At 39.1% G+C, this 14660-nt stretch overlaps 1 protein-coding gene and 1 pseudogene across 9 annotated transcripts in view; both read right to left on the bottom strand.

The window, feature by feature from the left end:
* Nucleotides 1–14660, bottom strand: part of MPP5 (membrane palmitoylated protein 5) — a 104354-nt gene that overhangs the window by 67093 nt on the left and 22601 nt on the right. The window lies entirely within an intron of this gene.
* LOC108284084 lies at nt 6752–8293 on the bottom strand (annotated as a pseudogene).

Here is a 14660-nt window from a genome sequence, read left to right as displayed (position 1 = left end):
ACTTGTTTAACTCAATGGGCACAATATAAAAAGTTTTTACACCAAGGATGGTGGCTTACACTTGTAATCCCAATACTTTGGGAAGCAGACAGGAGGATCACTGAGACCAGGAGTTTGAGACCAGCCTTAACAACATAGTGAAACCCTGTCTCTACAAAAAAAATAATTTTTTTTAACAGATTTTAAAAAAGTTTTAAAATCTTATGCCTCAGCCTCCAAAGCAGCCAGGATTTGGGATTTGGGATTTGTGCCACTGCACCCAGCTAATTTTTGTATTTTTAGTAGAGACGGGGTATTACCATGTAGGCCCGGCTGGTCTTGAACTTGGAACCGCAGGTGATACACCCATCTTGGCCTCCCAGCATGCTGGGATTACAGGTGTGAGCCACAGCTCCTGGCCTTTTTACTTTTCTTTTAAATAGAGATAGGGTCTCACTCTGTTGCCCAGGCTGGAGTGCAATGGCATAATCATACCTCACTGCAGCTTTAAACTCCTGGCTCATGCAATCCTCCCACCTCAGCCTCCTATGTAGCTGGGACTACAGGCACACATCACCATGCCCAGCTACTTTTTGTTTCTTTTAGGGATAAGATATGTTGCCCATATGTTGCTCAGTATGTTGCCCAGTCTGGTCTTGGCTCAAGAGTCCTCCCCACTTGGCCTCCCGAATCGCTGAGATTATAGGCATGAGTCACCATGCCCAGGCTCTGGGTTTACTGTTTAGTAGAACACCCTGACACGTCCTATAATAAAGGGCGTTTCTAAAATTCCACAAAGTTCATGGTTTAGGTTTCTGATAGAAGTACCTTCATTTGTCACCCAGATAATTGCATTCCAAAGAAACCACTGCCTTTTTTATTTTTTTAAGTTTTTTTTTGTTTGTTTTTGAGATGGAATCTTGCCCTGTCACCCAGGCTGGAGTGCAGTGGTGCAATCTTGGCTCACTGCAATCCCCAACTCCAGGTTCCGGCAATTCTCCTGCCTTAGCCTCCAGAGTAGCTGAGACTACAGGTGTGTGCCACCACACCCGGATAATTTTTGTATTTTTAGTAGAGGTGGGGTTTTGCCATGTTGGCCAGGCTGGTCTCAAACTTCTGACCTCAGGTGATCCACCTGCTTCAGCCTCCCAAAGTGCTAGGATTATAGGGGTGAGCCACCATGGCCAGCACCACTGCTGTTTTCATATAGCTTAAACTGTATTTACAATATACTATACCAGACAAAATTTGTAAGGAATGGAAGCAAAATCCCAATTTAAAAAATCTTCAAAGTAAAAACCCAGTAAGATTTCACATGGGAATAAAGAGTAACATATATTATAACTTAAAACCACATAAATCATCTGCCCTCATAGACAGAAAAAGAATAACATGATTCCTGACACTCAATTCTGTTGGATATCAATAAGGTAGTATCATTAGCTTAGAAGACACAATCTTTCTCAGATGTAAACTTGAAGAAACTTAACAACTTTTGCATTTCTGGCAAAAAGCATATATATAACACATCTGTAAATGAAAGATTTAGTTTATAAGCTCCTATTCTCACCCCATGATTCTAGGTCGTATAATGGCTTTGAGATAAAAATTAAAACAAGGTAACATGGACAAAATGGCTGGAAAAAAATACTGTTGTATTTACAATTTACTAACCATCTGTATCCTAAAACATTCAGTTACAAAATTTATTAAAAATTTATTTCCAAACTGGTTATCTACATGTAGAACAATGAAAATGGATCTTTACTCATACCAGTTATGGTACAAAAATTAACTCAAGATGAATTCAAAGACAAACATGGGATCAGAAACTGTAAAACTACAACATGAAGAAAATAGCACAACATGGATCTGGGCAATGATTTTCTTTTTAATCTGACACCAAAAGAGCACCAGCAATAAAGGCAAAAATAGACAAATGAGACCATATTAAACTAAAAAGCTCCTGCACAACAAAAGAAACAATTAACGGTATGCTAGGCTGGGGATAGTGGCTCATGCCTGTAATTGAGGCACTTTGGGAGGCCGAGGTGGGTGGATCACCTGAGTTCAGGAGTTCAAGCCCAGCCTGGCCAACATGGCAAAACCCTATTATATACCAAAAACATAGAAAATTAGCCAGGTGTGGTGGCACGCACCTGTGGTCTCACCTATTCAAGAAGTGGAAGTAGGACTGCCTGAGCCTGGGAGATGGAGGCTGCAGTGAGCAGAGATCATGCCAATGCACTCCAACCTGGGTGACAGAAAAAAACCTCTTCAAAAAAAAAAAAAAAAAAAAAAAAAAAAAAAGTGTGCTGAGACAACCTATAGATTAGGAGTAAATATCTGCAAGCCCAGCCATACTTCTGATAAGGAGTCAATATCTAAAATACAGTCATACTGCCAGCATCCACAGGGGAACTGGTTCCAGGACTCTGATGCATATCAAAATTTGCAGATGCTCAAGTCCCTTATTAAAAATGGCAAAGTATTAGCATATAACCTATCCACATTCTCCCATATACTTTAAATCATCTCTAGATTATTTATAATACCTAATACAATATAAATGCTATGCAAATAGCTATTATGCTATATTTTAAAAATTTATATGACTTTTTATTTTTGTACAGTTTTTTCCCTAATATTTTCACTCCGTGGTTGGTTGAATCTATGGATTTCCAAGCCCACAGATAGGAAGTATAAATGGAACTCAAACAATTCAATGGCAAGAAAACAAAAAACTCCATTTAAAAATAGGTAAGAGAACTGAGAGAGCATTTTTCAAAAGATATACAAATGGGGGCACATGTTCTCAGGACCTGCTGAGGCTATGTCATACAAAAAAAATTTTTTTAAGATATGCAAATGGCCAATAGATACATGAAAAAATGTTCAACATCACTCATCATTAGGGAAATGCAAATTAAAACCACAATATCATCTCACATCTATCAGAATGGCTACTATCAAAAAGACATGTTGGCAAGAATATGGAGAAAAGAGAAAAAGAATATTCCCTGTACACTGTTGATGGAAATATAAATTAGTATAGCCATATGGAAAACTGTATGGAGGTTCCTCAAAAAAATGGGTGCAGCAAACCACAATCGCAGACATTTACCTATGTAACAAATCTGTGCATCCTGCACACATACTCCAGAACTTAATAAAAAAAAAAAATAGGAGAGAAAAACAAAATTAAAAGTCCAATTATCATATGATCCAGCAATCTCACTTCTTGGTATTTACCCAAAAGATTTGAATCAGTTTGTTGAAGAGATGTCTGCATTCTCACGTTAACAGTAGCACTATTCACAATAGTCAAATTATGAAACCAACTTAAGTGTCCATCAACAGATGAATAAAGAAAATGTAGAGAGTACGTGTATATACACACATATATAACGGAATACTATTTAGCCTTTGTAAAGAAGAAAATCCATCATTTGCAACAACATGAATGGAAATGAAAAACATTATTCTAAGTAAAATAAGTCAGACACAGAAAGATAAACACTGCATGTTTTCATGTATGAGGAATCTAAAACAATTTAACTCACAGAAGCAGTGAGCAGAATGGTTTTTACAGAGGCTGGGTTATGGAATGGGAAGATGATACAAAATCTCAATTAGACAGGAATATGTTTGTTTTTTGAGACCTGCTGCATAGCATGGTGAATAGTTAATAATGGGATACTATACATTTCAAAAATTCTTACCACACACACAAAAAACGTCTAATAATTAAGGTAATATGTTAACTAGCCTGACTTAATTATTCCATTTCCATTTATATATAATTATATATTATAAATTGTCAATTTTTTTAAAATATAATTTTATTGCACTTTAGCTTCTGAGGTACATGTGCAGATCATGCAGGATTGTTGCACAGGTACACACAGGGCAATGTGGTTTGCTGCCTCCATCCCCCCGTGACCTACATCTGGCATTTCTCCCCATGTTATCCCTCCCCAACCTCCCTAACCCCCACTGTCCCTCCCATATTCCCCCCCAAAATGACCCCAGTGTGTGATGTTCCCCTTCCTGTGTTCATGTGTTCTCACTGTTCAACATCTACCTATGAATGAGAACATGCGGTGTTTTTCTGTTCTTCTGTCAGTTTGCTGAGAATGATGGTTTCCAGATTCATCCATGTCCCTACAAAGGACACAAACTCATTTTTTTTTTTATGGCTGCATAGTATTTCATGGTGTATATGTGCCACATTTTCCTTGTTCAATCTATCATCAATGGGCATTTGGGTTGAGTCCAGGTCTTTGCTATTGTAAACAGTGCCGCAATGAACGTACATGTGCATGTGTCTTTATAACAGAACGATTTATACCCAGTAATGGGATTGCTGGGTCAAATGGAATTTCTATTTCTAGGTCCTTGAGGAATCACCACATTGTCCTCCACAATGGTTGAACTAATTTACACTCCCACCAATGGTGTAAAAGTGTTCCATTTTCTCCGCATCCTCTCCAGCATCTGTTGTCTCCAGATTTTTTAATGATTGCCATTCTAACTGACATGAGGTGGTATCTCAATGTGGTTTTTTTCTTTTTCTTTTTTTTTTTTTTTTTTGAGACGGAGTTTTGCTCTTGTTACCCAGGCTGGAGTGCAATGGCGCGATCTTGGCTCACCACAACCTCCGCCTCCGGGGTTCAGGCAATTCTCCTGCCTCAGCCTCCTCAGTAGCTGGGATTACAGGCACGCGCCACCATTCCCAGCTAATTTTTGTATTTTTAGTAGAGACGGGGTTTCACCTTGTTGACCACGATGGTCTTGATCTCTTGACCTCGTGATCCACCTGCCTTGGCCTCCCAAAGTGCTCAATGTGGTTTTGATTCACATTTCTCTAATGACCAGTGATGAAGAGCATTTTTTCATATGTTTGTTGGCCTCATACATGTCTTCTTTTGAAAAGTGTCTGTTCATGCCCTTTGCCCACTTTTGAACAGGTTTGATTTTTTTCTTGTAAATCTGTTTTAGTTCTTTGTAGGTTCTGAATATTAGCCCTTTGTCAGATGGTAGATTGCAAAAATTTTTTCCCATTCTGTTGGTTGCCAGTTCACTCTAATGATTGTTTCTTTTGCTGTACAGAAGCTCCAGAGTTTAATTAGATCCCATTTGTCTATTTTGGCTTTTGTTGCCAATGCTTTTGGTGTTTTAGTCATGAATTCCTTGTCTATGCCTATGTCCTGAATGGTTTTGCCTAGGTTTTCTTCTAGGGTTTTTATGGTGTTAGGTCTTTTGTTTAAGTCTTTAATCCACCTGGAGTTAATTTTAGTGTAAGGTGTCAGGAAGGGGTGTGGTTTCTGTTTCCTGCACATGGCTAGCCAGTTATCCCAACACCATTTATTAAATAGGGAATCCTTTCCCCATTGCTTGTTTTTGTCTGGATTGTCAAAGATCAGATGGTTGTAGATGTGTGGCGTTGCCTCCGAGGCCTCTGTTCTGTTCCATTGGTCTATATCTCTGTTTTGGTACCAGTACCATGCTGTTTTGATTATTGTAGCCTTGTAGTATAGTTTGAAGTCAGGTAGCATGGTAATACCTCCAGCTTTGTTCTTTTTGCTCAGAATTGTCTTGGCTATGTGGGCTCTCTTTTGGTTCCATATGAACCTTAAGTGGTTTTTACTAGTTCTGTGAAGACGGTCATGGGTAGCTTGATGGGGATAGTGTTGAATCTATAAATTACTTTGGGCAGTATGGCCATTTCACAATACTGATTCTTCCTAACCATGAACATTAAATGTTGCTCCATCTGTTTGTGTCCTCTCTTATTTCCTTGAGCAGTGGTTTGTAGTTCTCCTTGAAAAGGTCCTTTACATCCTTTGTTAGTTGTATTCCTAGGTATTTTTTCTTTGCAGCAATTGTGAATGGCAGTTCACTGTTGATTTGGCTCTCTTTAAGTCTGCAGGAATACTTGTGATTTTTGTACATTGATTTTGTATCCTGAGACTTTGCTGAAGTTGCTTATCAGTTTAAGGAGATTTTGGGCTAAGATGATGGGGTCTTCTAAATAGACAATCATGTCATCTGCAAATAGAAACAATTTGACTTTGTTTCCTAACTGAATATCTTTTATTTCTTTTTCTTACCTGATTGCTCTGGCTAGAACTTCCAATACTATATTGAATAGGAGTGGCGAGAGAGGGCATCCTTGTTTAGTGCCACATTTTAAAGGGAATGCTTCCAGTTTTTGCCCATTCAATATGCTATTGGCTGTGGGTTTGTCATAAATAGCTTTTATTATTTTGAGATACGTTCCGTTGATACCTAGTTTACTCAGAGTTTTTAGCATAAAGGGCTGTTGAATTTTGTTGAAGGCCTTCTCTGCATCTATTGAGATAATTACGTGTTTTTTGTCTTTGGTTCTCTTTATGTGGTGGATTATATTTATAGACTTGCATATGTCGAGCCAGCCTTGCATCCCTGGGATGAAGCCTATGTGATTGTGATGGATAAGCTTTTGATGTGCTGTTGCAATCAGTTTGCCAGTATTTTATTGAAGATTTTTGCATTTGTGTTCATCATGGATATTGGCCTGAAGTTTTCTTTTTTTGTTGAGTCACTGCTGGGTTTTGTTATCAGGATGATGTTGGTCTCATAAAATGATGTGGGAAGGATTCCCTCTTTTTGGATTGTTTGGAATAGTTTCTGAAGGAGTGGTACCAGCTCCTCTTTGTATGTCTGGTCACATTACAAGGACATTTTCAGCATCTGGTGGGAAAGTCAATGCAATTAGGACTTTGGAGCGTTGGGTGATAGGTTCAATTTCAAAGCATTATTTACTACAATGCTGTTTCTAGGCAGTTACATGGATCACCTATGCTCACTAAATTCACTATAATGGTGAACAAAACACCTAGGGACAGAATAGCAAGCCCAACTTACAGTCCCTCACAAAAGCTAAAATTCATGTCATTGACTAGAGTGACTGCAACTGATCAGGAGCTGAAAAAGGACAGAAAAATTTAGGAAGGAGGGCCCTTTCCCTCAGAGCTTGAAGTCTTCTCTGTAGTCCACGCCAAGAAGTCTGTGGGGGAAAAGGCTAACGCTTTCAATATTTAAGCTTTTTGGGCACTTCCTTTGGGAAGCTGTCCCTACCAAAGTGGCCATAGGCTGCAGTCCTCTGATAAATTGGCTTTTCCAGATACCTGAAAATGACATGAAGGCAGAGGTTGAAATTCTTCTTCACAATCTCTAACAGCTCTCTCTCACTCTTCTGAGAGGTACCATAATGGAAAATGGAGATAGATAATGGATGAGAAACTCCAATAGCCTAACAGACCTGAACAAGAACCCTCTGGAACAGACCTCCTTTAACAAGGGATTTTGCCACCCAATGAGCAGCATCAGCAGCTGAACAGTCAACCTGGGTATAATCCTTTCCTGAAAAGGCACCTCCTCCAGGAGCACCCCAACTGCCCTAAGTGTCCACAATGATTTTCTGTCCAGTCAAATCAGTAACACCCTGAGGCCCACCAATAACAAATCTGTCACTTGGCTGTAGGTGGTAGATTGTATCCTCATCAAGGTATTTTGCAGGCACAATGGCTTTGATGACTTTCTAGGGCATCCCTCATCTCATAAAGACAAACCTCTTTACCATGCTGAACAGATATAACAATTGTGTGGACTCTATGGGAAGCATAGCACCTCTATCCTGCATATACTGCACAGTAACTTGAGTTTTAGAATCATGGCATAACCAAGGCAAAGTGCCATTACAGCATAGTTCTGCCAGTCTGGCATTAAGCTTCTGTGCCAAGACAATGGTTAAAGCCACACTCCTCAGTTTCATCAGTGGCATAGCCAAACATAAAGCCCTGGTTTCCAGCACCAATGTCTTCTTTATTTCTGTCAAGATGAACACCTTGAGCAATATCTGGTGACTGTTGCTCCAAGGCTACCAGTACATTATAGGTTTTGTAGTCAAACCCTTTGGAAGAATCATCATACCCAATGTGTTTAACAGCTTCACGAACCACTTTCTGGTAGTCAACAGCAGTTCTGGATGTAATTTCCCCAGCAAGAAGGATCATTCCAGTTTTGGCAACAGTTTCACAAGCTACATTGGCATCAGGATCCTGTTGAAGGTGGGCATCAAGGACAGCATCACTGATCTGTTCACAAATCTTATCTGGGTGGACTTTCCCCACCGACACTTAGGTGAAGAGGAACATGCCCTCCTTGATGAATGCCTCATGGAAGCCGTTGAGCTGCCCGTTCATGCTGGTGTCAGTGTTGGTGAGTGGAAGTGGCGTTGAGAACAGTGGCGAATCAGCGGCTGCAAAATGTGCAAGCTGCAGACAGCGTTCTACTCGGAGCTGGGGGTGGTATGCAGCGAAACTAAACTGTCGATTTCTAATTTTAAAAACATACAGTATTGACCAGGTGCCAGTGGTTCACGCCTGTAATCCCCGCACTTTGGGAGGCAGAGGTGGGCGGATCACCTGGGGTTGGGAGTTCGAGGCCAGCCTAAACAACACGGAGAAGCCCCATCTCTACTAAAAATACAAAATTAGCCGGGCGTGGTGGTGCATGCCTCTAATACCAGCACTCAGGAGGCTGAGGCAGGAGAATCGCTTGAACCCAGGAGGTGGAGGTTGCGGTGAGCGGAGATTGTGCCATTGCACTCCAGCCTGGGCAACAAGAGAGAAACTCCATCTCAAAAAGAAAAAAAAAAAGATAAACAGTTACATCAAGAGTGGTCCAAAGAAGGCAAGACTAAAAAAAGACAGCCAAAGCATATTTAATAATCATAGCTAATACTACTAATATTTACTGATTCTCATTGTGTACTTAACACTGTGCTATATATATTAAATACACTTAAGCTTCAAACTATCCTAAAAATTTAAATACTATCATCCCCAATGACAAATGAGGAGACAGGTTTTATAAAACAGTATTTGGCCTGACAAACACTTTAAAATAAACTTTCTACGGTTATAACGGGTACTCTTATACGTATTTTTTTCATGTCCATGACATCATCTAATCCTTACACCATAGTTGTATGTTCATTTAAAGGAATTACTGCCGGGTGCCATGGCAGGCACCTGTATTCCCAGCAGCTTGCATGGGGGCCTGAGGTGGGAGGATCACTTAAGCTCAAGAGTTGGCTATAGTGGGGCTATGATCATGCCTGTGAATAGTGTACTACTGCTTGGGCAACACAGTGAGGCCCCATCTCTAAAAATATAAAAGGAATTACTATCTCTATTTTATAGAAGACAGCAGCAAAACAATTATTTAAATGGCTGAGTAAGCAGTGATGGAGGAGCTTACAGTAGAAGTAAAAGCAGCAACACTACTTGCTAGGCACAGTGCCAAGAATTTCCCATATATCTTCTCAATCCTTCCAACTCCTCAAAGTTATCATCAATTTACCGATGAGAAAAAGAAGTAGGGAGAGGTTTAGTTGTTTTTCAAGGTCAGAAATCCAAGGGGTAGAGCTAAAACTCGGGCCAAGTCTGTATGACTTCAGAACAGAAGCTCTTAACTCTTGCCATTATTTTTCTTTAGTCTTACCCTACACTAACAGAAGAGATGGAAAATCTTTCAAGATTAAAGTAAAAAGTGTTTCACTTTTCATCAATGAAAATACCCTATTTGCTTCTATTAAACACAAATTGAAGGCCTTTGGAAATATTCAAAACCACACACTCATGGCAGAAACTGGTTAGAAGCCAAAGAGTATCATGGATATCAAATGTTTGGTTACTTGAACTGCTCTGTTATCACCTTCAACTCCTTAGTAATAAGAGACTAAATGTATCTGAAAGGCTAGCAAAGTTTTTTAAAGGCACTAAAATAAAAGGTAATTCATAACATTTTCAAACTGGCTAGAAATGGATTTTTAAAGATATGGTTTAAAATTACCTGCAAAATGGTTTTGCTGTATATGGCTAACAATGAAGAATATATATGGCCTAGCTGGAGAACACGACCGGTCTAGATAAGAAACAGAGCCACTGTAAAGAGACAGAAGATAAAGACAGAGTTGACTCTGAATGCTAAACTAAATTGTTTGAATTTTCTCCTGCAAGTTAATGGGAGACTACAGGTTTTTGAGTCTGAAAAAAACAAGAAAATAGCTTTTCTGAGGTTTTTGAGTCTGAAAAAAAACAAGAAAATAGCTTTTCTGAAAGCTAAATCTGCTCTATTCTGTAACCAGAGTTGACTAGGGGAAAATGTTAAGTGGAGTGGCCAATAAAGATAATGTTTTAATACTTTACACATAGGTATAAAGGGAAGTAGCAGATGGAATGAAAAGTGATCACTTCAAACAATGGTTATTATAAAGGATGATTTCACATGTTTTGGAGACCAGGAGCCAAATATAACCCTAAAATACTGAGTATGACAATTGAATCTAGGAGAATTACGGAACCTTAAAATAGGATAATGCATGGATAATGCATAGAATAAAGTCTCTGGATACAAGGCAGGGATAGGGATAAGAATTGGAAAAGAGACGATAAATTCTATTTTTTTAATTATTGCATTTAAATTTTGAGTTTTAGCAGGTTAACTGCTAGATAGGACACAAAAGGGATAGGGCAGAAGGGCAAATTTATAAATAATTTACATATTCATATCTTACATTTGTAAAGTGTTTTTTATTTTTATAGCCAATTTCAAGTATATTACTTCATTTGATCTCTACAATTGCCCTGAAAGATAGCCAGGTCAGATATCTGTTTTCCACATATGTAGGCACTGAAAGTTAAGTCATGTAGCTAGAAGCAATAGAACATGAATTAAAATTCAGATGGGTGAATCCTAATGTGCATCCACAGTGCTGTGTTAGTTACACGTTTATAAGATACCATGCTGACTACATGACTCCTTCAAAATCACATCATTCTTTTGCCTTTAAAATACGATCAGAGAAAATTTATCTTTTCTCTTCAACTGACTGCTTCATAAAATAAATTTTAACATAATCATTAATTTCACTGTTACATATGCTAACAGGCCACAAGTTTATTTTAGCACCTGATTCTAGTGACAAAACAGCTACTGCTCAAAGTACCTAAAAAAACTCAGTTTATCATGCAGCAAAGGCAATCAAGTAGAGAAATGGTAGATTTGTTTGAATTTTCCTACTACATATGTAAAGTGATACTAGGCTACTAACATGCCAGTTTCCTACATTATAAAAAATTTTAATCTCTATTCTGCATTGCTCCAATTTCAGTATGTGCTGCCAAAGTGAGCCACATATCATAATTTGACAATTGTTTTTAATATTAACTTGTAGCTTAAAAATGAATATCCTAAAAACACAATAGTCTAACTCCTGTTAGACAATTTAGCTATCTCCCTGGTGTCAAATTTAAGTATTTTAAAAATCGTAACTATAATATCCCCAAACATATTTATAATTAATTATACCACCTCCCATCAATTCTCCCTCTGCATCTTACATACACTCCTAGCTTCTCCCTTCTCATGCATGCATGCCAGCTCATGCCTGCAATTCCAGCGCTCTGAGAGTCTGAGACAGGAGGATCCTTTTGCCCAGGAATTTGAGACCAGCCTGGGCAACATAGGAAGACTCCATCTATACAGAAAATATAATAAAATAAAATTAGCCAGGCATGGTGGCATGCACCTGTAGTCCTAGCTACTTGGAAGGCTGAAGCAGGAGAATTGCTTAAGCCCAGGAGTCTGAGGCTGCAATGAGCTATGACTGTGCTACTACACTTCAGCAGAATCAAATATATATTAAATCATACATACATTATCTCTTGCATGGGTTTTTCTATGAGCTTCTTAACTTTTCTATGAGCTTCTCTCTAACCTCAGTCTTTCTAGTTGCCAATCATTTTAGAGTATTGTCAGATTAACTTTCCTGAAGTACTCCTATCATCACAACAGTGTCCATTTTCAAGTTTTTGTTGTCTTTTATTTAAGCTACTGTTTACTGAGAATTTACTATGTACCATTAATTCACTACTAAGCACCTGACATACATTATCACATTTAACCCTCATAACAGACTCCTTGTTCAATTGTGTACTTTAACTTAGCAAAATAAGTAACTTGTCCAATGTCGGAAGTTAAATGGCACAGCTAGAGCCTGGAGCATTTTAACAACTATTCTGTAGAACACCTTAGCCTGACATTCATATGGCTCCCCTTGCCTTAGTCCTAGAATACTTTTTCTAATTTCTTTCTTCCCTCCCAACTTCTGAATCAAACTACTTGCTACTTCTCATATAAGCCCTGCAATTTCCCACCTCCTTTGGGAAGTGCCCACATTCCCAAAGGAAGTTTATTAATAGTCAATTCTTACAGCACGTATTTTGTGTACTGTTTTTGTCATTAAACTTTGACATACAATTTCTTATACCCAGAAAACACCTTCTCTTCAATTTTTTGTCTGTTAAGATTTTCTTCTTCCATCAAGTATTCTAAAATCTTCCTTAATTTTGCCTGTCCTCTCCCTCCCCTACAAACTACCCTTCTAGGGTACTTAATCTATGCCTTCACTGTAGCATTTATTTTCTACCTTGAAATCAGAATGTTTATTAATTGCAAGACCCCTGAGGCAGAGTTTGTAACTCATATTTGATGAGTTCATAATATATAAAATATATTTTGCTATATTGTGCTATATACAAATATTTTTTTAATGAAAATCTCTTTATTCAAAGAACTACTTACTAGGAGAGAGGAGGGTTGTGCCTTCTATGAATGTCCTCTCATCCAAGTACTAACCAGGCCTGATCCTGCTTACCTTCCAAGATCAGACGAGATCAGGCACAGTCAGGGTGGTATGGCCATAGAGGAATGTTCTCATTCATAAATTTTACAAATACAGTTAAATTGATATGGATTGCTGGAAAATGGAGAGCTGGCACTTAAACTTAAAATTCATTCTAAGAACAGAGTATCATTTATCAGAGAGATGCATATGAGGCTGGGTTCCAGTCATTCTTCTATTAAATTAATACTTTCCTTTAAATAAATGAGGAAGAGTAATTGTTTCTGTTTAAATCTCTCTCCTTGGGACAATGTTCCCAAGACGGGAAAAACTATAAATTCTGATAGAATGAAGAAATAATAAACAGAAAGATAAAGTAGAAGAACCTTAAGAGAAATATATTTACAAAATACAGATATTCTTTTTTTTTTTTTTTTTTTTTTTTTTTTTTTTTTTTTTTTTTTTTTTTTGAGATGGGGGGCCTACCTATCCCCCAGGCTGAAGAGGATTAGCACAATTAGCTCATTGCAGCCTCAAACTCCTGGGCTCAATCAATCCTTCTGCTTCAGCCTCCCAAGTAGCTGGGACTACAGGTGCATGCCACCATGCCTAGTTAGTTTTATTTTATTTTCTGTATAGAGTCTTCCGATGTTGCCCAGGCTTGTCTCAAATTCCTGGGCAAAGGGATCCTCCTGCCTCAGCCTCTCAGGGCACTGGGATTGCGGGCATGAGCTGACATGTATGCAGGCATTAATTTATTTATTTATAGTATTGCTCTGTTGCCCAAGCTGGAGTGCAGTGGCTTGATCTCAGCTCACTGCAACCTCTGCCTCCTGGATTCAAGCAATTCTCCTGCCTTAGCCTCCAGAGTAACAGGCACCCGGCACCACATCGGGCTAATTTTTTTTTTTTTTTTAAATAAAGATGGAGTTTTACCATGTTGGTCAGGCTGATCTTGAACTCCTGACCTCAGGTGATCCACCTGCCTTGGTCTCCAAAGTGCTTGGATTACAGGCGTGAGCCACAGCGCCCGGCCAATTTTTTGTATTTTTAGTAGAGACAGAGTTTCACCATATTGGCCAGGCTGGTCTCAAACTCCTGATCTCAAGCAATCTGCCCACCTTGGTCTCCCAAAGTGCTGGGATTATAGGTGTGAGCCACTGCCGCAAGCCTGGCCCTACTTATTTAAAAGTAGTCCATTATTTTTTACTTTCATTTACTTTGCGCTAAAGTAAAAAAATATAGCAAAGAGAAACAGGGTACACATACATAGAAATAGGGCATGTGTATATGCTATATATACATACATAAAACATTCAAGGTACCATTTATGACAATGTTAAAAATTAAAATCAGCCGGGCGCAGTGGCTCACACCTGTAATCCCGGCACTTTGGGAGGCTGAGGCAGGCAGATCACTTGAGGCCAGGAGTTTGAGACCAGCCTGACAAACATGGTAAAAACCTGTCTCTACCAAAAATACAAAAATTAGTCAGGCATGGTGGCATGCGCCTGTAGTCCCAGCTACTCAGAAGACTGAGGCAGGAAAACTGCCTCAACTCCCAAGAAGTGGGAGGTTGCAGTGAGCATAGATCATGCCACTGTACTCCAGCCCGGGAAACAGGGCAAGACTCCATTTCCAAAAAGGGTGAAAATTGGGCTAGGCACAGTGGCTCATGCCTGTAAATCCCAGCACTTTTTGGGAGGCTGAGGCAGACGGATCACGAGGTCAAGAGATTGAGACCATCCCGGCCAACATAATGAAACCCTGTCTCTACTAAAAATACAAAAATTAGCTGGCCAAGGTGGTGCACACCTGTAGTCCCAGCTACTGGGGAGGCTGAGGCAGGAGAATTGCTGAACCCAAGAGGTGGAGACTGCAGTGAGCCAAGATCACACCTCTACACTCCAGCCTTGTGACAGAGCAAGACTCCATCTCCCAAAAA

This window comes from Cebus imitator, unplaced genomic scaffold (genome assembly GCF_001604975.1).
Source record: "Cebus imitator isolate Cc_AM_T3 unplaced genomic scaffold, Cebus_imitator-1.0 Scaffold13, whole genome shotgun sequence".
Lineage (NCBI taxonomy): Eukaryota > Metazoa > Chordata > Mammalia > Primates > Cebidae > Cebus > Cebus imitator.
This window is presented reverse-complemented; position numbering and strand designations above follow the sequence as displayed.